At 46.4% G+C, this 27,303-nt stretch overlaps 1 protein-coding gene across 1 annotated transcript in view; it reads right to left on the reverse strand.

The window, feature by feature from the left end:
- GALNT9 (polypeptide N-acetylgalactosaminyltransferase 9) overlaps positions 1-24,883 on the reverse strand; it is a 681,070-nt gene extending 656,187 nt beyond the window's left edge. The window contains exon 1 of the mRNA XM_034791125.1: positions 24,865-24,883. The gene's annotated coding sequence lies outside the window, so the exon portion shown is untranslated. The remainder of the gene's footprint in view (positions 1-24,864) is intronic.
- Between the last annotated feature and the right edge of the window lie 2,420 nt (positions 24,884-27,303).

Genomic DNA, 27,303 nt, shown 5'->3' on the forward strand with positions numbered 1-27,303 from the left:
TGTGGCTTCACACCACCTGAGTTTTGTTCTGAATGTCTGGTATTCATAGATTCCAAGGCCAGAAGGGATATTCTGGGAGGGATAGGTCAGTGGTTTGAGCATTGGCCTGCTAAACCTACGGTTGTGAGTTCAATCCTTGAGGGGGCCACCTAGGAATCTGGGGCAAAATCACTACTTGGTCCTGCTAGTGAAGGCAGGGGGCTGGATTTGATGACCTTTCAAGGTCCGCTCTAGGAGATTGAAATTAAATTAATGGAGATATCCTATCAGCTAGTGACTAGTTTGACTTCATGTATTACATGGGTCACCGAACTTCCCCAAAACAACTCCTAGAGCACATCTTTTGGAAACACATCCTATCTTGATTTAAAAATTGTCGGTGATGAGAATCCACCATAACCTTTGGTAAATTGTTCCAATGGTTAATTACCCTCCCTGTTAAAAATGTATTCCTTATTTCCAGTCTGGATTTGTCTAGCTTCAACTTTCAGCCATTGGATCGTGTTATACCTTTCTCTGCTAGATTGAAGAACCCATTATTAAATATTTGTTCCCCAGCTTATAGACTCTGATCAAGTCCCCCTTAACCTTCTCTTGTTAAGCTAAATAGACTGAAAGAGCTCCATCACTAAGGCACATTTTCCAATCCTTTAATCATTTCCGTGGCTTTTCTCTGAACTCTCTCTAATTTATCAAAGCATCCTTCTTGAATTGGTGACACCAGAACTGGACACAGTATTCCAGCCACGGTCGTACCTCTGCCAAGTAGAAGTTAAAATCTCCTACTCAGGATTTCCTTGTTTATGCATCCCCGGATCACGTTAGCCCTTTTGGCCACGGTGTCACACTGGGAGCTCCTGATCAGCTGGTTATCCATCAAGACCCCTGAATCTTTTTCAGAGCAATTGAGTCCCAGGATAGAGCCCCCCAACCTGAAAGTATGGCCGACATTCTTTGTTCCTAAATGTATACATTTACAGTTAGCCATATTAACTAGAGGTGTGCTCAGGCCTAATTTTACAGCTCGACCCGCACCTCAACCCAACCCAAGAGCATCGAGTCTTTTTCAGATCCAACAATTCCCCCAACCTGCATCAGCACTGCTGCCTTGTCTTCTGGGGCTCGGCCTGGTAGGGGCTTCCTGCTCCCTGTGTCTGAGAACCATCTCTGGCCACCATCTGCCAGTGGAGCTGAGGCATCAGCTGCTGCGTGTTCCATTCCTGCCAGCCTCGACTGCCTCGCGTGCTGTGTGCGTTGCAGAGCAAGAGGTGCTGCAACTCGTTGGCATGCTCACTCTGCGGCACACACAGCAGAGCGAGGTGATAGTGTCCACCAGGAGCGAGACACGCAGCCTCCACATCAAATTCATAGGCAGGAGAGGTGATCGGCACCTATCCTACCCAAACTTGAGAGGGCTGGGTTGTTTTCAGACCTAACCCAGACACTCGTAGTCAGGTCCTGTTGGGGTCAGGCTAGGTTGCTTGGTTTGATTATTAAAATACATATTGTTTGCATGAGCCCAGTTTACCAAGCAATCCAGATTGCTCTGTACCCATGACCTGTCAACTTCCTTCTTTATCACTCACCCCATTTCTGTGTCATCTGGGAACTTTATCGGTAATGATTTTATGTTTTCTGCTAGGTCACTGATAAAAAATGTTAAATATCATAGGGCCAAGAACTGATCCCTGTGGGACCACTAGAGACACACCCACTTGATGATGATTCAGCATTTACAATTATATTTTGAGATCTATCAGTTAGCCAGTTTTTAATCCTTGCAATGTGTAATATTAAGTTTATATTATTCTAGTTTTCTAATCAAAATATCGTGAAGTACCAAGTTAAATGCCTTACAGAAGTCAAAGTATTAGTACTTCAAAACTATTACCTTTGTCAATCAAACTTGTAATCTCATTTAAATAAATAAAAAAAAAGAAAGTTAGTTTGATAGGATCTATTTTACATAATGCCATGTTGATTAGTATTCATTATATTATCTTCCTTTAATTCTTTATTAATCAAGTCCCATAATAGCTACTCTCTTGTCTTGCCCAGGACAAGCAGAGTGTGTGACCCTGAGAAAAGTCTAGAGAGGGAGCTTCTGGGGCTGGGGCTTGCTAAAAAGACTTGGGGCTGTAAGCAAAGAAACTATCAGGACCTTGTACATTCTTAGTCCATAGAGAAGATAGCATCAGAGAAAAATACTTGACTTTACTAACAATTCCTCCTCCTAAGTGGAACAATGTGAGACACCCCGAATTGGCTAACTGCTCATGTCAAAAGGGGTAGCTTACATTCCATTAGAAATAGTATGTGATCACATGCCTGATTCTGAACTCACTCATGCCAGCATGACTCTGCTGACTTCACTGGAGTTACTCCTGGTTCACACCAGCTTCGCAGTCAGGGCCTGTAATGTGTGGGTATGATGAGGCAGAGTTGGGGTTGCATGTGCAATCTAAACTGTAACCTTTGACGTTTTTGGAGTGGTTAATTGTAGAACCTTAATGTAGTTTTTGGATGGAATTTCACTGAGCTTATTCCAGGCATAAAACACCAAATCCTTTCAACCCTCCTTAGCTAAAGTAATGCAGAAAATGTGCAGCTATAATGTAAAAGCTTAATCCTAGAGTTACTGTCCAACTACAATAAATATCCACATAATTTTGTGTATACCTTTGACAAAGTTGTAATTAGTGCAATGGAAAACTGCAAACATGTCCATGCTGACTCTAAATAAAGATGTCTGCCAATGATACGGGGTCAGTGGGAGGCTATTCCAGAAATTCGAAATGTACCGCCCTGAGCAAGGAATGAAAGTATATCTGTAAAGATAGAAAGTGAGACTATCTCTGACAGCAAAATTGCCAGCGGTAGCTTAACAGGAACTTGGTTACATTGCTCAGCGAGCCTCAATGAATTAAATAAATTGAAATGCTAATGACAGAGTAAATCCCCAATGCAGTGATAGGATAAAAGCAGTCAGATGAGGTTTCAAACATAGTGAGTTCAATGCTATCATGGAGACCAGGGCCCATCTAGACAAGAGTAGAGGGTGCTTTAAAAAAAAAAAAAAACACACTAGCGAACACATTTTAATTACGTTTTAAAATCCAACTGTAGACAGTTTAACACATGCTCATTGGTCAAGGTGAACTCTGTCTACACTAGAATTTTTTCAAATGATAACTAAAATGTATTAGATAAACATTAAAAAAAAAACCCTACCTTTTCTGATAGTCTAAACACACCCTTAGTGTCATTTTCTGTTGTTTCCCTGACTAGTTAAATTTCACTGCCCTGACATGTGTGGCATTAGCCTATCAGACAGTTCCCTAGGGGTGTTATTCAAACTTTTCTGACTGCTTCCAACTTTACTGTAAGATTTGTCACAAATTTCTGCAAAACAAGATGTTTAGATTTTTAAAAGGCTATATCAACATATGCTTAGAGTAACCAGGGGTGAAAGTAATATTAAATTCTTACTGGTATAGGGGCCGGCTCCGGCCCCTGGAAGGGGCAGGGCCTCAGGCAGAAGGGGCAGGGTCAACCTCCCTCAGCCAGCCCATCCATGCTGTCTGGCCCCCGCCGCCCGGAGCGCCAGCGGTGATTTAAAAGGACCCGGGGCTCCGGCCGCTGCCATGGTAGCAGTGGCAGCAGCCGGGAACCCCAGGCCCTTTTAAATCACCAGTCCTGGGGCAGCTGCCCCTTTTGCCCTCCCCTCCCCCCCGTCAGTGGCGGGGGGGGCAAAAGGGGCAATGGCTTTAAAGCGCTGCCACGGCAGTGCTTTAAGGAGGGCTGCGTATGGGCCATTACCGGCTTCTTACCAGTACTCTGTACCGGACCACTTTCACCGCTGAGAGTAACGCACCGAGGTTTTTGTAATCTCTCTCAGTACTTCAAAGATCCTTATCACCATAGCAATGAGTGCCTCTGTGACCAGAATCCCAGGGGAGCCAGTTGAGGTCACTCAATGAGGGTGAACTGCAAAGAATGGAGCCGGCAAGCCCCAAAGCTGGTGGATATTCCAATACTTAGATTTACCAAGTCAGCACAAAGCAACTTCTATTATACCTCACTGGTTAGTCAGAAGCCAACAACACCGTTCCCTTAAAGTAACCCAGCCTCAGGCCTCCACCCAGACACTCAAGTCAGGTATGATGAGGATTTCTGAAAATCTTATTTCATCATATAAAAAAAGATTCTACCAATCCCAAAGGATCGGACACATTACCTCCCAGGTTAATGAATATCCCAGACCTTTCCCAAATATATGCTTACAGCCAATTCTTATTAACTAAACTAAAATTTATTAAAAAAAGAAAAAGGGGGAGAGCATTGGTTAAAAGATCAGCATACATACAGACATGAGTCAACCTTGAGATTCAGATCTATAGCAGAGATGGAGAGCTTTGTAGATGCAAAGGGGTCTTTCAGAAACAGTTCAAAGGTTATAGTCCAATGTTTATATTCAGGGCAGTTCAGTCAGGACTGGGATCTCAGTCCTTATGGCTTAGGCTTCCCCTGCATGAAGCCTCAAGCAGATCTGAGATGACAGGATCAGGAACCAAACCATTCCTAATACAGTTTCAGGCCTTCTTTGGCAGCTCGAAGTCCATTGATGAACAATAGGCACTCATTTCCTAAGCATTACCTGGTAATTATTCACACAGATTAACATAAGGCCATTTGCAGATGATTGGCTATACATGTCAAAGAGAGAGGAATACAGAGATCTCTTATGTTTACAGTTCATTTAAATGGTAAGATGTTCATTTGATCTCTGAATTAACAGAATACAGCATAGACAGGGACTGTGATTACATGGTTGACCTCTACCAATATATGAGTAAATACACAAAAAGACAAACATTATCTCCCCATAGGTTTTTAAGGGTTGAATTTGAGTCATTTATCCTCCAGGATGCTTAACCCTTTCTGGTCATACGTCACAGCCTCACAGTCATGAATGGATTTTATCCTCCCTACACCTCTAGGAGGTATTATCCCCCTTTGCCAGATGGGGATCGAGGCACAGTGCAAATTAAATGACTTCCCTATGATCACATAAGAAGTCTATGACTAAGCTAGAACTTGTACCCAGGCCACCCAAGTTCCAGGCCAGGGTCTTAGCCACACAGTCAGCCTTCCTGCCCATTGTTACACTCTTAAAGGAGAGAGTGACATACACACCCAAAATGTAAATTCAGAGTTCAGGCTGAAACTCCACCCTTTTAAGATTAGGCACGGCGGAATATGTTGAATGGTTCATTCACACAGGTGCTGATCTATTCCTCTCTCACCCAAGGTCACCCAGCAAGTCAAAGGCAGAGCTGTCCGATTGCTTGGATGCTGTCATAGAATCATAGAACTGGAAGGGACCTCAAGAGGTCATCTAGTCCAGTCCCTGCACTCAAGGCAGGACTAAGTATTGTCTAGATCAGTGCTTCTCAAAGCCGGTCCACTGCTTGTTCAGGGAAAGCCCCTGGTGGTTTGGGCCGGTTTACCTGCCGTGTCCGCAGGTTCGGCCAATTGCGGCTCCTACTGGCTGCAGTTCACCACTCCAGGCCAATGGGGGCAGTGGGAAGCCGCGGCCAGCACCTCCCTCGGCCTGCCCCGCTTCCCGCATCCCCATTGGCCTGGAGCAGCGAACCGCGGCCAGTGGGAGCCGCGATCGGCTGAACCTGCAGACACGGCAGGTAAACAAACTGGCCCGGACTGTCAGGGGCTTTCCCTGAACAAGCGGCGGCCCGACTTTGAGAAGCACTGGTCTAGACCATCCCTGACAGGTTTGTCTAACCTGCACTTTAAAATCGCCAATGATGGAGAATCCAGAACCTCCCTAAGCAATTAAATCCAGTGCTTAATCACCCCAACAGTTAAGAAGTTTTTCCTAATGTCCAACCTAAACTACCCTTTCTGCAATTTAAGCCCATTGCTTCTTGTCTTATCCTCAGAGGTTAAAGAGTCACCTGCACTGAGATGAAAATTTCTGTTCTCTGGCTCATTCCAGCTCACAGCAGGAAGTAAAACTTTATTTTGAGCAGGGGATTGGACTAGATGCCCCTGTCCCTAGCACTGTGCTGCGATGGGGGAGCCCTGCTCTGTGCAGCCAGGGGGCAGGGCATTGGAGAGTGGGTCATTGAGGGGTATGTGTATGGGGGTGCTGGGCTGTGAGGGGATGGGGGGCACTGGGGGAGGCTTGTGTGTTTTGGGGTGCTAGAGAGTGGGGAGGATCTGTTGGAGTGCTGGGCAGTGGGGGAGGTCTGTGTGTTTTGGGGTGCTAGGCAGTGGGGGAGGTCTGTTGGGGAGGTCTGTGTGTGTTAGGGTGCTGGGCAGTGGGGGCGTGTGGGGGTGCTGTGTAGTTGTGGTGGTGGGGATGTGGGGAAGAGCACTGGGTAGTGGGGGTGGGGGAGATCTGTGTGTTGGGGTGCTAGGGAGGGGGTCTGCGTGGGGTGCTGTGTAGTTGGGGGTACTGGGCAGTTATGGTGGGGCTGTGGGGTGCTGGGCAGGTGTGATGGTATGCAGAATGCTGTGTATTTGTGGGGGGGCGCACTGGCAATGGCAGGTCCAGGGGGCACTGGGCATAGGGAATCAAGGGGGAGTTGGGCAGCGGGGGGTGGCGCAGCAGGGGCACGCTGGCAGCACAGCGCCAGGCGGGCCAGTCTGCGTCTGGCAACTGCCGGTTTGTAAACAGTGCCCTAGCGCTGAGCTGGGCAGAACGATGGCCGATGCCCCTGGCCTGCCCCTCACTCCAGGAACCCACCTCCCCGTGCCATGCTCCATTGCCCCCATGTTTGCTGACAGGCCCACGAAAGGTTAATCCGGTGCTGCCTGTAAGCCCGGCAGGGAATTGGCATTCTCATTCCTTTTTTCACAAATGGGAAAAGAGGAAAAGCAGCGAGTAGAGCTCCCGACTGCCTGCTCATTCTGCCGGAACAGTCTCCCTGAGCCAGACACATTCCCCAGTCATTCCTCCTATTTTTCATTTTCTCGGTCAGCCACCACCTGCTATGCCAGGATGCATGTGTAGCTCAACGTGGTCTTTTTCCCTGGAGCCAGCCTGGATCACATCCATCCGCTCGCCAAGGACAACACCGAGAGGGAACGATTTCCTAGGAAGCACTAGGCCATTTTGCTTACAGCTGCCATGGTTCATTTAAGAGCCATGGCTGCTGCACAAACAAGGCCTAGAAGTCAAAACTGGCAAAGAAGGGAATTGTATAGGCACTATTGACTCCAACTGCATTTCTAGTCACCTTTTATTTATTTATTTTCCTCTTCTACCTAAAAGAATCTGCTCCTCACTCGACAAGGGGAGGTTCAGGGGAAAGAGAAAAAAAGAGAGACCTGTGAAATGTTTTATCATAGTTCACTGGCAGTCCTTCACTGTGACAGCTCTCAGCCTGTCTTGTCATACCCAACTGTGCAATTTCATCCATCTCTCTGGCATAAATTATCAGCCAGGGTTTCTTGTGGCCAGCGTGCAGCCCAACGTTGCTCCAGAGATCCATATCGCAGCATGTTTTATCATGCTCCCCTGCTGGGGAAGGTGACTGCAAGCTCTCACAATTGGCTGCAATCGTATAATCTCCTAGGTCCTCATGCTAAGAGGTGGAGTGTGTTCCTCCTCCTCCCACCCTCCCCGTCATGCCTGTCAGATGGCTCACAGGCCACACTTCAGCCCTATGGAATGAGGGGAATGGGTCACAGCTTAAGTCCTCCCATCCCACACACAGAGTAGTCAGAGGGCAGCTAACAGGCATTGTTAGCCAAACATAAGGCACCCAAATAGTGCAATGATAGCTGCAGAGTGAAAGTTTAAGGCTTTGTCTACATGCAAAAGTTGCACCAGTTTAATTAAAGGTGTAAATTTAAACCAATTTAATCAACTGGGTCAGACTCCTGTAGCTTTGTTCTCACTAGGAAAACGTGCATTCTTAACTTAACTACTTTGACGTAAAATCCGATGGAAGACCAGGCAGTTTGTAGTTTTCACATGAGTTTGCCAGACAAGTCGCGCCAGCTGTAGGCACTGAGGTGCTAATTCAGCAACACTTCTAAACATATGCTTATGAGTGTGACTCATGGAAGCCAAAGGAAGATAAACATGTGCTTTGGTGAATTGGGGCTTCGGATCCATTTAGACTGCACGCTGCTGATTTTGGGGCAAGGGGTCTTGTATCTAATTTTTTTAATACTATGCCTCAGAGACAATTATCTGAGCACCTACACAGACCTTGCCTTCGTAGCTGCCTGAAAAGCCTCACCGAACTGCTGGCCCTGTGGAAATAAGTCAATCCTAAATTGAAGGTTCAGAGCGGAATGCTCAGGACTATGTTATTCCCTGAAAGGTCTAATTTAGCCCTCTGCAGCAGGGAGCAGCACCAGAGCTTTCTGCTTCTTTGTAAGCTGTTGCACCAGCAGGCTGCAGCTGTGTGCGCCAAGAGCCATTGCTCATATGTGTCAGAGCACTTGTGAAACAGCTGCGTGCCTTTGGAAAGCACTTCTAAGCTGGAGCAAGGATGTGTGCTAACTTCAGATGGGTTTAACCCCTCTGGGGACAGAGTTACTGTTGGAGAAGGTCTTGGTGCCTTTCTGAGTGGGCCCGTCTAGACTGCAGCAGGCTTAGAGCACAGAAGGCCAATGCTGGTGCTGCCTCCCACCCTCAGCCGGAGAGTGTCACTTGCACAGACATGGGGCCTGATCCACAGCCCACTAAAGTCAACTGGAGACTTTTCACTGGATCAGGCCCCACAGGGCTATGCGATTCCAAGCTGAGCAGCATGAGAACAATGGAAAAGAGCAGGAAACCAGTGACCCAGAGACAGCTGGCAGAGCAAGAAGCAGAAGTGCCTGGCTCTAGGCCACCTACCTTTGGAAGGGGGAGGGCAGGGTTAGGTAGAAGGAGAAGAAACAAGCAGCAAAAAAGGGAGGAGGAGAGGAAGACGCAGAGACATCAGGAAAGGGATACATGATATCGTTGTAGCCATGTCAGTCCCAGGCTATTAGAGAGACAAGTTAGGTGAGGTAATATCTTCTATTGGACCAACTTCTGAAGAAGAGCTCTGTGTGGCTCAAAAGCTTGTCTCTCTCCCCAGCAGAAGCTGGTCCAATAGAAGATATTACCTCACCCATCTTGTCTCTCTAATCTGGAAAGAGAAAAGACAATGGTGGGGGGAGGAGGGGAGGGGAAGAGGCAGAAAGTCTCCCCTCAGTGAGGTTAGAGTGGGAGATGGAGAGAAGCAGGTCATCACTCAGGAAGGTGGCACATCTTGCTCCCACCCCTGTAAATCCTCCCTCAGGCTCGGCCATGCCCCAGGTTGGTTGGACTGAGATACACTTTGAGTTCTAGGGAATGACTTCCCCTTCCTTGTCTCACCTGAGTTGGTTTCCAGTCTCTCGCAGGGCTGCGAAGCCCAGCGAAGTGTGTGGCTGGGCCCCTGACCCCAGTGCTTGCCAGGCTGAACTTTCACAAGCTCAGAGATTTGTGAGGCCTCGAATTCCTTCGTCTGTGAAGACTGAATTTCAAGGTGCCAGAGCCTAGCAGTACCAGGTCAGCAGGAGAAGGCAGGCATGGCGGCTTGGAAGGCAATCTATCCCTTTAGTATCTGAGCAACTCCCATACATTGGCTGATTTAACCTCACAACATTCCTGTGTGGGAGTGTAATACGGCTGCTGCTTCCTGTGTGCCCACTCAGCCTGGAATGGCTCTGCAGCACCCTGCCTCAGTTTCCACTCTCACAGGGCTCCTCAAAACACCACCTAGTCCATATAATTTTAAACCAATATTCCCCTTCTGGAGGGGTCCCTGTTTATTTAGTCCACACAGTGACCCTCCAGGTCCCAACCCTTCCCCTCACCCCCACACTCCAGTCATGGGAGCTCACAGTCCTCTGTCATATCCATGTAGTACTTCATGCCAACTACGCCCAGCTGGCCCCTCCACCCACCACTTCCACAGTTCAAGTAGCTCTCTCCTCGAATCAGGAGTGCTCAGCCCTCCTTTCCAGAGCAAGGCTGTCATCCTACCAGTCTCTCTGGGAACCAGTCCTCAGCCCCTCCTTTGTGGAGCTATGTCACAGTTCAGTCTCTCTCCTCTCCAGTCCGGGGTCCCCAGCTCCCCTCCCTGGAGCTGGGTTATCCGAACAGCCCCTGTACTCCCCACAGGGGCCAGCCTTGCTCCCTGCAACACTCACTTGCTGCTACTTCCCAGACTTCTAGCCTGCCTGGCACCCCCAGCCCTGCCTCGTTAGACCGTCACTGGCTCTCCCTCAACCCTCTCCTTTAAATCCCTAGGCCTGGCCTGCATATTCACCTAGCCAAAGGCATTTCCCACCTGGGGAGGTTTTGTTGATCTTGTCACAGGTGGGGCTGAGGCCCCTGTCCACTTAAGGGACCAGCCACCCTGTGACAGGCAGGTAGGTAGCATCCCCCTTTTACACTGGGGAAACCAAGGCACATGACTTGCCCGCAGTCACACAGGAAGTCAGTGGCAGAGCAGGGAAGAGAACCCAGATCTGGGAAGAGAACCCAGATCTGCAGCAGCAGCCCAGGCCTAGTCCCTTACTCACAAGACCATCTTTCCTCTTTCTTTAGAGTCCCATGAAGACAGTTGCTACGGGTGAGGGCTGGGAGAAGGAGGGCCTCCCCCAAACACAGTGAGTGCCAGAGTTACGGGAAAGTGGTTCCCCTTAAGTGAACCTTTTCAACTTGGCCCCTCGCTAGTCGTAACCAAAAGTAAACAAGTCCTTTAGTCTGAAAGGCTTCACCTCAGTACCTGACATAGGGGCATTAGGGACAGCCCTGAGCCTGGGGAGAGGTAGAAGCTACACAAACTCAGGAAAAACGGATGCTCAGACAATGCTCTGCTGTGGCGGGAGCAGTAGTTTGCTGCTAGCCTATACCAGCAACAAAGGACAACATCCCCCATGCTGGGTCAGCTGTGCTTGCCAGCATGTCATGGGGAAATGGACCAAAGCCTCCACCCAGTCCCTGTTCTGCCCCACCTACCAGCTCCAGCCTGCGATGTACTCAGAGCCAGTTAGCCCTTAAAGGAGTTACCCTAACGCCCTGCAGAGTTATATACAATCTAGCCCATCGAATGCCTGATTGCTGCCCAACCTTAAACAGTGACAGCTCTGTATGGCACTTATGTAACCCTGTAAGCGTAACTTCCTGTGGATGCACTTTCAGGCAGCTTAAATATTTTACAAATACATACATACATACAAATCTGCTGCTGGGCTGTAGTCCACGAAAGCTTATGCTCTAATAAATTTGTTAGTCTCTAAGGTGCCACAAGTACTCCTGTTCTTCTTTTTGCGGATACAGACTAACACGGCTGTTACTCTGAAAATTAACTCCTGTGTGGCATGTACTTAAGTGCAGGTAGGTGGCTGAGATTCCTAGGAGTATAATTTACCATGCAATGTGATAGATCTGGGGCCAGAAAATGCTATTTTTCTGAGCAATGAATAAGCGTGTTTAAACCATTCCTCACAGAATGTGCATTTCTACAGGGATGTTAATTCTTTACGGCAATACTTTGTGAGAGCTAGAGAGAGAAATAGCCCCTTAAATATCCTGAAAACAAATTGTCCAGGAGGACTCAGCTATATTTGTTCCCATCTGCAGGTTGGATTATGTAAGTGAAAGCTTGACACAACAGGTTTTTCTTCTTAATACTTTATTTGTAAGAATGTGCAACCACAAACAAACCAAAATGCCATCCATTCTTTATAACAGAGCAGCCATATTCTGCAGTACGGAGATTGCCCTCTTGTTTCTTACACAGAGCTGATCACTTCTTACCCTTAACATCATAGCCTATGGAATAGAACCTGCTTATACCAACTCTGAATTTTGGTTCAAAGGATTTTGGTATACAGAGCCTGTGCAAACAAACTGATGGATGGGTCACCTGATGCAGTAACAAATAAGGAGATGTTTGACTATTCAATAAGTATGGACTATGTGCTTGATGCACAATAGACAATCCTTGCCCCAAAGAGGTTATGGTACAATCTAGTATCAAAGGCTTGCAATCTGGCCAAGCTGGGGGTTTTCCGCAAGGCTTATTCTTGTCTTAATGTGCAGAGGTTATGTGATTTTATATAATATTTTATATAATTTTATTCTTATTTTAAAATCATTAAGGACAGCTGCTACTTAGTACTAATAGAAACATCTTATTTTCAGAATCAAAGAGTCTCCCCTTCGCATTGTAATGAATAAGTTTGATGCTTGAACCAAGAAGAGAAGCACATAGTGTACTAATTAGAGGAGCAGTTGTTTTCAATATTCTTAATATAATATAATTAATGGAGATATCCCATCTCCTAGAACTGGAAGGGACCTTGAAAGGTCATTGAGTTGAGTCCAGCCCCCTGCCTTCACTAGCAGGACCAAGTACTGATTTTGCCCCAGATTCCTAAGTGGCCCCCTCAAGGATTGAACTCACAACCCTGGGTTTAGCAGGCCAATGCTCAAACCACTGAGCTATCCCCCCCTTGTGTTAGCCTGGAATCTTTTTCTAGGATAATATAGGGTTACCATGAGTCCAGATTTTCCAGGACATGTCCGGCTTTTTGGGCCTCAAATCCCCATCCGGGGGGGAAATCCCAAAAAGCCGAACATGTCCGGGAAAATAGGGAGGGGCCGGCACCGCTGGGTGCTGGGCCGGGGGCCGGGGGTGCTGGGCTGGAGGTGCTGGCTTGGGGGTGCTCGGCCAGGGGCCGGCACCCCAGGGCCCAAGCCGAGCCAGGCTGGAGACGCTGGGGCCGGGGCCGGCTGCCGAAGGGAGCCTCTCGGTTGGGGGGCCCAGACTGGGCCGTGTCTCCTCTCCCCCACCCCCCACAGCTTACCTGCTGCCTGCTTCAGGCTTCCCGCAAATCAAATGTTCGCGGGAAGCAGGGGAGGGGGCGGAGTTGGGGCGGGGACTTTGGGGAAGGGGTGGAGTTGGGGCGTGGGGGCGTGGGCGGGGCCCCGTGGAGTGTCCTCTTTTTGGACACTCAAAATATGGTAACCCTAGGATAATATGACATGTCAGTAGTAGGTAGTGCATGTCAGATTATGCACTACTTACTAGTGACATAAAATATAAAAAATAGCAAAAGTATTTTCCCCTTTTTATATTAATAAATTTTTAAACAAAGATTTCATTTCAAAATAAAATATCCATTTTTCCAAATGTGAAACTGCCAACAAATGTGTGATGGTCTTTGTCCAGTTGGCGCTAGATGTCTCAGAAATCACCAAGAATTTGTTTGCCCTGCTGAGCAGTCAGCAGACGGTATTGACTTTCAGCCACAGCCATCTGGAGCTAGATTCAGGCACAGATTTTGATATTCTAAAGGGCCTTGCACATCAGAGGAATGAGGAGGAGGGAAGGGTGTCTAGGGGGATACCTGCAGTGAAATGAGCTCAGGGGAATGGTCAGACTGGAGAACTACCAAAGTGGTGACATGAATCTCAAGTGTACAGGATGACAGGACTGAAATAGATCTTTGACTCAAACAGAATGAATGGAAGTTGGAAATAATTATGGATTTTGTGGATGAGCTTGAAAACCAGGGGTACTGAAAAACCATGATCTCTCCAAGGAATTCAAACCATATAATTCACAAGGTTTTATGCCTTGGCTTCTGTTTCAGTATTGCATCTGAAGAGGGGCTTTCTTGAAAATTTAGAAGATACATAAATCTCTCAGGCAGAGAGAGCCTGTGCACAGATCCAGACTTATACTTTGGATATTTATATGTTTCCAGATGCATGAGCCTCTCTTATGGGGGTCAGCTAACATGACAAAGACCATCAATCAACAAGAGAAAAAACAGTCTAATTCTTTTTGCTCAGACCTATAATGAGTTTCCTACATTGTCCTTCTATCTGTATGGAAGATAAACAGTAGGGCAAAAGAGTGAAACATACATGGTGATGGGTAGAGGAAAGTGGTACAAATGTGGTGATCCATTAGGTATTAATAACCCCTTGAAGACAGAGCTTTGTATTGGATATGCTGATGGGAGCTGAGTGAAGTGTTATATATGAAATCCAGACTTAGTAGAGAGATTTGAGAGATTCCCCCTCCCTCCCCAATGATGTGATGTTGTGGATAAGAAAAAATAAATACTCTTCTTCACTCTTCCCCCAGCCCTGCCACTCCTAACTTACTGCAGAAAAATAACAGAAATTGACCTGAAAACAAAACCAAAGTTTCACTAAAAACCTTCCAACTTCTGCAACAAATGAAACAAGGAAACCACAGGCAATAGCTTCCTTTAGTACACAACTCTGATCCATCCCCATGCTGGAGAGTTAATGATACACAATGAAGCCAGCAACACTTCGGATTGAAAACATTTTCAAAATTGGCAGGAAGAGATTAGCCCAGCTAAAAAGTTCTTTGGTACAGAGACAAACTAAGACAAGCCCAAAACTCCATAGTCAATCTGGAACCTGCGTAAAGTTATTATTTCTGCAGTGTTGCAGGGAAGTATGAGGTTAAAGAAAGATCTGCAGTGGATATTTACTTAACCTCTTCCTGAAAGTGGGGGAAAAGACTGGTGGTGAGTTTGCGCTCAGTTTCATCCGGTGATTATATTTTTTTCTTCGGATGCTGTACAAGTTGAAGCCAGTGGGACACAATGCTGCAGTTCAGGATGAAACAGCTACAATGCCTGGTCTTACATAATCAGGAAATGACACTTGTTTGACATAGAAACTTTAGTAAAAAAAGGTCAGTGTTGTGCTCGTGCACATCACATCCTGTTGTCAAAGGTGCAAGGATTATGCATAGCTCATCATTTATTAAATCTCAAATGCAAGACATGTGAAAGGACCCTACCTAGGAGCCCTCCTGTATATTTCATGCAACGTTCTTACACAGCACTTGCATGATTCCCTGCATTTTTGCTAGCTCGGGTTGGCTCATAATATCAAACTTGATTCTACCCTAGATGGTGGTCTCTGGACACCATTTTAAATGCTCTTGCTCCTACCAGGTTTGTTCCTTGATAAAACTTCTGACAACCAGCTAATAATATAAGTGGCAGTAGTTATTCCTGCTGGATGTGAGTGGTGAGACATCACTGTTTTCTCTCCCATCCTGCGAAACTGACTGATTGAAGAAATGGACACTCTCTATTGGGCACAATTTGAGGTAGTTTTGAACACTATCTTGGTTCGTGTTGAAGCTCCCCAAAGACTGAGGGAAAGGATGGGCACTTTCTCCCTATGAAGCCTGACCTAAACACTCATTAAATTGAAATGACATATAGCAAGAAGAAAATAAAAAACTCTGGGACAGATCCATGAAACTGTGCCCATGTACAGTAGCTAGCATACTTCCTGTCTTTGTAGCTCCACCCTCAGACTCTTCTGTCTCACTAAATTGCTTCAGGGGATAGTTTTAAAGAAATAGACGGATAGCATCATAATCTAAATGTCAGTGTTGGCAGTGCATAATAGAAGGTCTTGTCACGACACATACAGTGCACTACTATGACTAACAACATGTAAAAATCATAAAGAACTGGAAATAAACAAATTTCAAAATGAAATGAAATTTTGAAAAAATTTCCAAAATTAAATCTTCCAAAATGATTTTTTCCCCATTTTAGAAATGGGATTTCCCCCCCCCCCAGGAAATTGGGTCAAAATTGACACACATTGGAGGGGGAGGGGGAGGAACTGGTTTAGTTGAAATGGCATTTTCCAACAGGGAAAACTGTTTTGACAAGAGTTTTCCCACCAGCTCCATTGTTATGGTGTACAGGGGCTGCAGCACACCGGAGAATCCCTTCTAATTTGATTATCATCCTCAGTAATAATCATGTTTATTACGGTAGTGTCTAAAGGCTAACCAAGAACGGGACCTAATTATAACAGGTGCTGTACAAAACACAGTAACAGACCGTCCCTGATCCAAAGAACTCACAATACCCACACAGGGTGGTGGAAGGAGTAGAACACACAAGCAGAATGAACAATGGGATGGCAGCAAATGTCATATTTGTTCCACAATTTTGTATGGGGTGGGGTGTTACTGAAGAGGGGATCAGCTAAATGGAAAGAATAAGGGAAGGGAAGTGCTGGGGTGGAGGAAATCAAATCAATCATATAGGCATCATTGTGTACTGGGCTTTGGGCTCAAGTGACTTGCTTATGTTTAACAGCATCTGTTTTACATCTAACTTCTTATACTGAATAAAATCTGCCCGTAGACGCTCTCGAGGTCCTTTCCAGCCCTATGATACTATGATTCTATGCAATAAAGAACTCCTATAAAGATCAAAGATGGACTTTGCTTATCACTCAGGGATTTCATGAATTAAACATGACACTCCAGGTGCATGGCTGTTAGTACACATGATGCAAGGAATAAGCGTTTGCACTACATACACAAACACACGTAATTATAGGGGAAGTGCACAATAATGAGGAACCAAAATATTTTTTTAAGTGCAAAGTGTATTTAAAAGGAGAAGGCTCTTAATGCTTTTGAAGTTCAAAGTTGTTAAACAGCCAGAGGCTGGAAATTTAAAATTCCTTCACAACAGGGCTCTCAAATCTGTGATCAACAGGGATGAGGTCAGCGGGGACTTTTTCAAAGCCTCTAGCAGTATTAACAAATAGGAAACTGAAAGATGGATGCAGTTTCCGAGACGCCTGCGAGATCTCAGAGTGCGTGGAGAGACTGCTTCTTGTTTAGTGACCATGCATAAAAAACCAAAACAGGGCAACGCTAAGGCTTTATTCCTTCCTCCACATAGACTTTGCACTCTCATCAATGCAGAGATCTCTAGACATTACCCTATACATAGCATCCTATCACACTACAATGCCCCCTACTGTCGGAGAGTATTTCCCTCCTATTTCTAAACTTTAGGTCTGGGCTCAACTCTCCTGTGTGTCACGTGTGAAGCACAACCCCCTACTGCACCTTTAGTCACATCACAAAGCAAGTGGACGCACTTAAGAACTCAGCAGGTTGGCTGCAAATTGGCTGCTCAGCTCTTTCTGAAAATCTGAGCCTGTTTGTGTGGTCCTTAATGGCCTAAAATTTTAGGCAACTATGCAAAATGCCTGAAGAGGATTTACATTTGCATATACTTTAGTGTGTGCATGTGCCACACTCAGCATTAGGCATTTTGCATCATTTGGGAACAATTTGGCATCTACACTTCTTAACGAGTGTCTAGTTAGGCCTGATTGGGCAAAGGACTGGAAGATTTAGGACTGAGGTGAAGTGTGGAGAAGTTTGCATAGTAGCTAAAATGCTTATGATTGGTGCTAGCCAGGGCTATACACTCTGGGCTGGAATCTTCACTGCATCTAGCTTCTACTCAGCACAACAGTGGGAGAGCCGCCTTGATTCTCTGCCTGGCCATAGCCCCAGGCCCAGATTAGAGCAACCCGAGGGTTGCTGTCACCTGTGTCAGCTGGCAGAGATTCCTACGGGATCATTCAACAGCTGGAGATGCTCAAGCACAGTGCATTCTGGCCACACTCACCCCCTACCACTCCAAGCTTCGACACTTGCTTGCCTGCACCGGGGAACTGAATGGAGAGTAGCAAAAGGGCCAGCTGCACCATCTCTATGCCTTCTGAGGGGTCCCTCAGACCAGCAAGTGGGTTGCATGCAGTCTCTATTCCCTTGGTGCCACCCAAAGAGCAGAATATTTGTGCTTCTGCTATTTAGAAGAAAGAGAGAGACAGAGAGACAGTCAGAGACAGAGAGAATGTGTACTACTAAAATTTCTTTCTTGACTAATCATAGCGACATTAATGAGAGACTGAGGAAAGACAGCAGAACTCAGTCCACATGGATTCAATGTCTGAAGAGTGATTCCATAGAAGATGATCAAAGGACAAGTTCTGCCTTTCATCAGATCCAGAAATTCTTGATCTTCTGATTTATCTTCCATTTATTTTTTACATTTTTGGGGTCTTATTAGATGCTTAAATGTCCTGTTTTGGGGGAAAAAATAGCCTTCTGCTAATATTAAGAAATTCAGTCCCTTGAATTTTCTCTTTCTGCCTAGCAGGTGCATTCTAGTAGAAAAAGATTTCCTCCTCGACAGATACTGAATCTGAGCAATCTGGTTTCATTTACAATAGTTCCTGCATGAATGACTGCCGCGTCTTTGGATTTACAACGTGGTCAACAAATTTGTTATTTTCTTCCTCTCCCTTCCAATTGCCTTTGTCTCGCGCTCGGGTGATGAGAGAGGCTGAGGTGAGTCATCTAGCCAGTGGAAATTGCCGTGCATCTTAGCCAAGTGGCAGCTCGAACCTCTGGAAACCTCACTAGCGCGTCTTGGTGAGAGATGCATTTTAATGACAAATTGCTGAAATGCCAGCCACTCGGAGCCCAAGTCTGTTGTCCCCAGCAAAACATTATTGCACTGACTAGCGAAGCAAAATGTTTTATGTTGCTGTGAAAGGAACCGACACGGCTGGAGATTTAATCATTTCAAATTCATCTTGGCATGACGCCACTAGTGCGTATAAATGGAGCATTTAATGTTTAATGTGCTGTTCCGACTGAGCTGTGACCTTCTTGCAGCAATTGCATGTTGGGGATTTCCGATGCTATGTCACTATAAGTAGCATCACCTGTTACAATACTTGCATGGGTTTCAATAGAAATCTACTCTGTCCTGACATAGCAGCATGCAGACCTGGGGGCTTGGCGCTTCCTGATGGCCTCGGTTCTTATCTGGGATACTGAGACTCGGTGACTATAATTCACTGTATATTGGTAAGCAGCCCAGGGTATTTATTTTGACCTTATAGTTTGGCATCTCATTTTGCTGTAGTTCCTCAGCTCAGCAGTTGCTGCCACGGTACAGAACAAGCCTTTAAGCAATCTGATCTGTCTCACTAGTTCAATCTGTGACTTTCAGTTGCAGGTGGAAGTTTGAGAAAGGCATCCTAATGAGGTGTCACTTCTCCATGGGTAAGGTGGCGATTTAAAAACCAAAAGACGCCTCTACACAAGTATTCCCGTGCACAGCCCATGGGCAGGGGGCAGCACTAGCAACAGAACCCAGGCTAGTCAAAATGAGTGAGGCTTTTGCTGATGCATCTCCAGCTGGGTCTAAGGGCCCTATTCTCTCCTGTCCAAGTCAGTGGCAGCTTCCTGTATCAGAACTGGGCCCTGTGGTTTGCATCTGGGCCCATCTCTAGTGGGCCATTAAACATTGGTCCCATATCTTTTTGTGTCACAAATGCATGTGGTTCTTATGTAGCTGCCTGTGACTCCATTTGATGATGGAGAGCCACTTGGCTTGCTACCGGCTGAATGGCCACTTATACAACCGCAGGCATGTCTTACTCTGAGCCCACTCTCTCAGGGGAGGCAGCTTTGGATTACAGCCAGGGCTGCGTAACGTTCTGACAGCAGGCAAAGACTGCTGGGGGGCGAGGGGGGGCAGCCAATTCAGCCTGACATGCAGTCTCTCCAGCTAGCATCAGCCCTGTCCATTTCCCTTTACCCCCCATGTTAGTGGGAGGCACTGCATGCAGCCCCGGGGGAGATGAACCCCAGTGGGAAAGGCTAGGTGGGGTTTGCTCTCAGAGGTGGGGCAGCTTTATCTTGCAGTCATGGCGCTACGAAAGCCCCACCAGCTGAGGCTGTCTAGGAAACTGGCTGAGGCAGTACACCTCAGGCCCCCGGCCAAACCCCTTTTGTGGGCAGCCCTGCCACATTTGGAGCTGCTGTGGCATACTGCACGCCCCATGAGAGAGCAGGAGCCTTACACCCCCACCAGCGGTTCCATCAGTGGGGACCGTGGGTGACACTGGCTGTAGAATGAAGCCCATAAATCCTATGTGGTTATATGGCATGGGATGCCCCGTTTTCAATCCTCCGGGCCTAATTTAGAGAACCCAATTCTGCCAATAACTAGAGATGGGCCTAAACCTAAAACCCAAATCCAGACATCCCCAAACTGGAAATTCAGGTGCAGGAGCAAAGTTTGTGTCTTGGACCCATCTCTAACAACAGCATCCAATGTACAGTTTCCTGATTGCCTCCTTGATTTGTTCTGTGCAGTGTCTATCAGTGTTGCCATGCCTTGCCAAGGGAGGGGGCGCTGCCATGGAACTTTAAAGTGACAGGACAGCGGGTACGCATTACCAAATTACTACAAATGGCAAGAAAGGGATCCCAGCCTATTAACATCAAGAGTTTCCTTTCGTGCACGTTATACCCCACTAGGAGCATGGGCAAGCTCTGTTGTAAGCCCTTTGAACTGCAGTAGCAGCTTACATGGCTTCAGAGAAGCTATACGTCTCCCTTTCTCATCAAGGCGCCTCACTGCAGTGCAGATCTTTGACTCCACACAAACCTTTAAACCCTTTGGAGACCATGTGTGCTGTACGTTTGAGGTTAAACACAGAGCTGTGTTGTGGCAATATCAGTAATCTTTGATGCCTAAAAGACCAGCATTTTACGTAATTGTATTTAGCAGGTCTCCAGGTACCTATTTAAAAGATCTTCCTGACTGGGATGTAATCAGTGAAAACATTTTAAGATGCAGGGTTTGAGGGGCTATCCAGCTAGAGAGTAAGGAGGCTCACAATTTCTGTCAACTATTCCCTGCATTCAGGATAGACAAGCTGTGTGCATTTTCTCAGCACGTAGGCATGGGCTGTTGCTCATCTCTTCCTTACTGTATCCTCAGATCTCCTCTCAATTCTTTGTTTGATCTGGCTACTGTCACAACATAATCTACACCTGACTGGGAAGATAAAGTAGCCCCTAGCTATTGTTAAAGGATTAGTTTAGCACAGTAGAAGTGCAAACCTGGAGTAGCACGTCAGAACTGAGGTGCATTGTCAGAGACTTGCTTGTGATGAAAACCCTGTCTGTCCATAGCATTTGTACAGTATTTTATACCTTCAAAGCCCTGTACTGACATTAACTCATTAACCTTCTCAACACCGCTGCCAGGGAAGTGGGAGGGTACTAAAGCAGCGTGGGGGGAGAGAGGGAAGTAATTATGTTTCACAATAGTTTAAAAAAAACCCCAAATTATGGCTTTGTCTATACACAAAAGTTGTATCTATACCACTATAGTTAAAGCAGACCAACGCCCCCTAGTGCGGACACCGTTATATCATATAAAGATAGGTATAGCAATTCTGATACTAGAAAGGGAATAAGCTAAATTGATATAAGCCACCTTTATATTTGTATAACTACATCCATACCAGGAGTTACACTGGTATAACTATTTCAGTTAAGAAAAATCACACTCAACGAGGCCTAAGGTTTTTTTTAATTTGCTTCAATTTTTTTCCACAAAACTTTTCAGATTCTGATGAAAAAAATTGGAAACAAAATGTTCCAATTTGAATAATTGTTTCAAAATTTGATTTCATTTTAATTGAGACATACCTACTATTTTTTTTAAATATTCCCTGAAAAACAGAGGGAAAGTTAAAGAGTGAAAAAAGCTGCATTTTGCATTTCCATTCTCCAGAAATAAAACATTTTTAAAAAGGATTTTCCCTACAATTTAAAAAAAAAATTAAATTTCATTTCAAAATTTCAGCAAAAACAAAACATAAGCTGAGAAAAATAAAGTTTTCCCACACAATTTTTTGTTGTAATCGAAACCCCATTTCTCATCAAAAAAGTTTCAACCAGGTCTGGTAAGTATTATCTTCCTCATTTTATAGAGCTAGAAACTGCACAGAAAGGCACAATGTTTGCTTAAAGCCACCCAGTGAGTCATTGGCAGCATGAAGATTTGAACTCAGAAACGCCTGACTCTGTACTGATTCCACATGATCTTTGTGCTGGTTTGGGGTTTTCATAGCCTGAGCCAAAGCCAATCCCATCAGGATCTTGCCCTAACTCTATGAAAGGAATCACCTCATTGACGTTTACTCATTTCCCTGGCTCTGACTGCTAGGCTGTAGTACTTCTGTTTCGTGTAACCACACATGCCAAACTCACCTGCTCCAAACTGATACTGAAACCAAGAAAGCAGAACGTTTATTGACAGTGAAGAGTGTTTAAAATGGGCACATCTGCCATCCAGAACAGCTGCTAACCTTTACAAGCAGTTCAACTTCAATAAACTCTTTATGATTGCCATCAATCTAATTCCAAGCATTATCGTTTGCACTCTCAATTGGGTATACTTACTCTGCTTCACTTCCTGTCCCAAACTGTCATTGTTAAAAATCTGCTGCAGTCCACCTCAGCAGGCTACTGCCTACCTGCTCTGACACCACGCTGCGCCCCGGAAGGGGCCAGCAGTGGGTCCGGCTTCTAGGCAGGAGGGCCGGGGAGAGAGGGGGCGTGCCAGCGAGTGAGAGCTGTGCGCGCCTCTGCCTAGGAGGCGGACCTGCTGCTGGCCGCTTCCAGGGCGCAACGCGGTCTGCGGTGCTAGGAAAACCTTGGCTGCGCCACTGACCAGGATCTGCCAGAGGTAAGTCCCCACCCCAATCTCCTGCCCCAGCCCTGAGCCCCCCCAAATCCAGAACCGCTTACTGCACCCTAAACCCCTCATCCCTAGCCCCATCTCAGAGCCTGCACCCCCAGCCCAGAGCCCTGACCCCCTCCCGCACCCCAACCCCCTGCACCAGCTCTGAGCCCCCCCTCCCCAAAACGCAGAGTCCCTCCTGCACCGCAAACCCCTCATCCCCAGCTCTGTTGGGTCGCAGGCATCAATTTTCTTCAACTGTGTCCCCAGAAAAAAAGTTTGAAAACCACTGGTATAAATAACCCAAACAGACAAAGGGGGAGGGGAATGTGAGATGACTCATGCATGGTCAGACAGCAGCTCAGTGGCAGAGCTGAGAACAGAACCCAGATTCCCCCAACTCCCAGGTCTAGTCACTAGACCACACTGCCTCTCTTGGCTCGTAGACAATGGGATCTAGAATATGGGGTACATTTTCAAAAGCACCTGAGGCAGCGATTAAGGCAACAGCCTGGCGGGACTTGGGAGAGGAGCTCAGACTTCCAGTGTGACCTACTAAAATTGTGACAACAGCACTTCCTGCCTCCCAGGGGCCATTGTGAAGATTAATACATTAAAAAGATGGTACTCCGATACTGCAATAGATGGTTGGATACGGGGTCTTTTGTGCATAGACTCTTCCTTTCCTTGCTCCATCATTGACCCTGACCCAGTGAAATGGCAGACTATTGAAACATACATGTTTCCTGAAGCAGGCTTTATCAGCCAAAACAGTGATTGTTTGTAGCCTTATCCTTTTCCCCTGTGTCGCATAATTTTTATTGGCCTCCTCAGTTTCCGCTGCATGTGTGCGTCTTGCCGTTGCACTAGAGGAAATGAACTACACACAGGCAAGGCATAAAAACGATGGTAAAGAGTTAGAATTAAAAGCCACTTAATACAAATGCATTTTGTTTAGATCAGCGGTTTTCAACCTTTTTCCATTCGTGGACCCCTACAAAATTTCAAATAGAGGTGCGTACCCCTTTGAAAATCTTAGATATAGTCTGTGGACCACAAGTTGAAAACAACCTTTCACTGACCCCTTAGACATATTGTACGGGCCCCAAGGGGTCCAGGGGCCACAAGTTGAAAGCCACTGGCCTAGACACTGCAACTCATGGGATATTAATTTTTGTGTATTTAGAGCTCGGCTGCAAAAAAATAAAATATTAGGAAACTTTCTCATTGTTATTTATACATTGCTTAATTCGTGCTAGGTGCTGTACATAACACATGCAAAAACATGATCCCTGTCCCAAAGAGCCTACACTCTAAGTTTAGGCCTCATCTATACTGAGGATTAGCCCCAATTTCAGGCATCACCATGATGGGGCTGCACCATTGCAAATCCCTATCATAAACTGTCAAAGCTATGATTAGTACTAGGCAAGTGAATGCCCTTTTGACACCAGGGTAAGCTTCATTGCAGCTGAGCATCCAGCTCATAGAGTGAGTGACGCTGCATACTTTGAACAATTTACAATCTAGGGGTTAATCCTACTCACTTTACAGCATTCGTCTGAGGTGTACCATTGACTTTTTCATTCATTCTTCCCAGGCTCTTCTGGTAGAGGATCATACAAACAAAATACTTAGCAATATCTCTTCAGAGGTGGCCTTACCAAAGGCCTGGATTCTGAGTTTCTTTACACTGGTAGGTTGAGTTCAGCTTCTTTAGCAATAGTTTAAATGGTTTTCATTTTGTTCCCTTCGTCTTTCCTTGGCAGTGAAGGGACTTCTTTAAACACCAATAGTTCTGTGAACTAAGCAGGGTGTCAGGAGTCTGACAAGGGTATTCAGAACCAAGGGTGAGAGCAGAGTCTAACCTGAGGCTGAGAGTAGCAGAGGAGTTCATAGTCAAGGTCCAGACTGGGGTCAATACCAAGGTTTGGAGTCTGAGTCCAGGAGGTGAGGTCAAAACCAGGAGTCAAAAAGCAGGGAACAAAAAATGATCATGGCAGCTGCAGGAAATTCTCACTGCTGTCCGGATACTTCCTGGAATGTCCCTTGGGTTTATATAGGCTGGGGAGCCAATCAGGAGCCATGAAACTGCTGTTGGTCAAACCCCTTGAGGCAAGACTGCCCCGTGATATATGTCCACAACAGGTAATGGAGTGCAAACTAGGCTTACTGACTGCTGGGTGGCAGCATGATGGTGTCTCTTACTTAACAATGCTGCAGGCAGAGGTTCAAAACCTCCTAGGCCTAACATGGGGATTGTATGGATAAAAGGGGGCTATGAAGACTGCTGTGAACCTGGTATAAGGTTTGGCACACAATGTTAGGCAATATCATCAAGTGTCATTCAAATACACGGAACTCCAGCTTCTCCAAAACTTTACCCAGGTTTTGGACTACTTTAATTCAACTTACTTCAGTGGAGTCCCTCCTGCTTTGCACTGGTGTACATGAAAGGAGAATGAGACCCAAAGCCCTTTGGCAGCTGGCAGGACAGTGTTTTCCATTTGTTTCAACAGAACTCTGTAATTTTAAAAGAATAGGCTGAATATGGAGCACTAGGAAGAATACCAGATAGTCCAACTCAAAACATTTCTTACTACTATAAAGCCACAATCAATATCCCTTAGAGGGGCAGTGCTGTCCACCAGACAGGGCACTGGAGGGGATTCCCGGCTCTGCCACAAAACTGATGTGTGACCTTGGCTACGTCATTTAACTGCTCTGTGGCTCAGTTTTCCCATCTGTAAATTGGTGACAATGGCACTTGCCCTTCTTTGTACAGTGCTTTGAGATTCATGGATGAAAATCACTGTATAAGAGTTAAGTGTTGTTATGAGCAGATAAGCAACGGCCGCAACCCTGACTGTTGTACGGTTTAGCTGGTATATTCACCCACACATCTGTAGACTGAAACAAAACGTTTGGTGAGTTTAAAAAAAGCAAAACTATTGCACTGATTCACGCTGCCAATTAGTTAACCAGCCTTGAGTGTGATGTCATAGTAAACATTTCACCCAAAGCAGAACGGGGGTTCCTCACTGCAGAGTAAAACCAAGCGATTCCAAAAGAAATGGAAACCCAAACCTGAAATCTTGCTGAACAAGAGCTGTCTCCTGCACAGGCTCCTTGCAGTAGGGCTCAGATCGTCAGCTGGTGTAAGTCAGCATAACTCTGCTGATTTACACCAGGTGTAGATCTGAGCAGATATTCATGGAGAGTCAGCTGGACAGTGGATGTGCATTTTTACAGACTGCGTAGACCGTCGGTCCTTCGTCAGTTAAGACTTAGCCGATCACAACACGTCTTCCCATCTCCTCTCGCTCTGGCCATCCTTCGCCATGCTTGTCCATATCTCCTTGTTAGGAAATCAGCCCATGGAGGCCACCCGTGTGGCCATTTCAGTTCTCGCGGATACCACTCAGATATAGCTGCGGTCCATTTGTTGTCACTGAGTCGGGCCACATGTCCCACCCACCGCATTTTACATACTCATTTAACATTAAAATGCAGAATCAGCTCTTGTTGGTATCATTTAGTTCTGGGCCTGTTGGGCCACGATGGTTTACAGCATTGACCTGTTGCATTGTTTCATAACAAAGAAATGACCTCTTGTTAATGACAAGACAACTAGTCCCCCCCACACACACTCTCACTGTCACCAAGGGGAGGTGAGAGCACTCAGCCCCCAGCAGGAGGCACTGGAATTCAGCCTGGCTACCCAAAAGTGATTGGTTGAATGCAGTGCAGCACAATGTCCCTTTGCTAGGAACAACATGCCTCTGCTTTTGCAGCGATCACAAGAGCTTGGTATGCTAGGGTAAGTCTGCACGGCAGCTGAGAGCGATCCTCGCAGCCTGGGGAGACAGACCCAGGCTAGCGGGGCTTGAGGTAAGGTGCTAAAAATAGCCTTGTGGAGTTTGTGGTTTAGGCTGGAGCTCAGGATTCAAGCCTGGTGGTGGGGTTGTCTCCAGCACAAGCCAACAGCATCCACAAGGTTATTTTTAGCGCACTAGCTCAAGTCCTGCTAGTGCACGTCTGTCTCCCTGCGCATGGAGGCCCGCTCGCAGCTGCATGGTAAACATACGCCGAAAGGCTTTAGGGCCTGCCTCTAAAACATCATGCATCCCAGGGGAGAGGAAGCTAGTCCCATCATGCCAGCAGGTCTCTGATTCACAAGAGATGATTAATATCATGCGCCATTTATGGCACTTGCTTCAAAGGACAAGCCGAGCAGGCGGGAGAGAATGCACTAATGAGAAGCTGACTATCAGCCCAGATAGCTGCTCTGCATTTCAAACCACACAGGCAGCATGCAAAGAGAAGGGAAGATTTTTTTCCCCGCACTGCTTAAGCATCTCACAACCACCCAGTCCTGGCAACAAAAATACTGAGGCCCCGAGGAGCTACCATGCCACAAAGATCCAGCAGGAGAGATGGGTTTTCTTGCCTCACTGACAGGCTCCCTTAGCAACTTCTTAGCCCTTATTCCCTCCTTCCTTGTGGCCACTCCGCCCCTTCTGCTGCTGTGTTGTTTTATTCCTAATGCAGTTTGCCAGACTGTAACAGCCATTGTAGACATACGTTCCAGTCCTTTTCCGGCTTCTGCGGCTTCTGCGAGTGATAAAGTCAGCCAAGGAATGAAAGAGAGCCACTTGGGGGTCACCGTGAGGTCAGACTGCAAGAATTTCGCTGGCATCAGTTGTGAATGTCTGGATCTCAGTGCTTCAGGCAAGGGAGGTGTTCTTTAGGAAGCCAGAGTCACTTGTAGTCTCTTCCTCTGGGACAGCAGAACTGCCATGTTCTCTGGTGGGCACCGCACCTTAGAGACGAGTGGGAAGGGGACAGAGGTGA

Source organism: Trachemys scripta, chromosome 15, assembly GCF_013100865.1.
Source record: "Trachemys scripta elegans isolate TJP31775 chromosome 15, CAS_Tse_1.0, whole genome shotgun sequence".
NCBI lineage: Eukaryota > Metazoa > Chordata > Testudines > Emydidae > Trachemys > Trachemys scripta.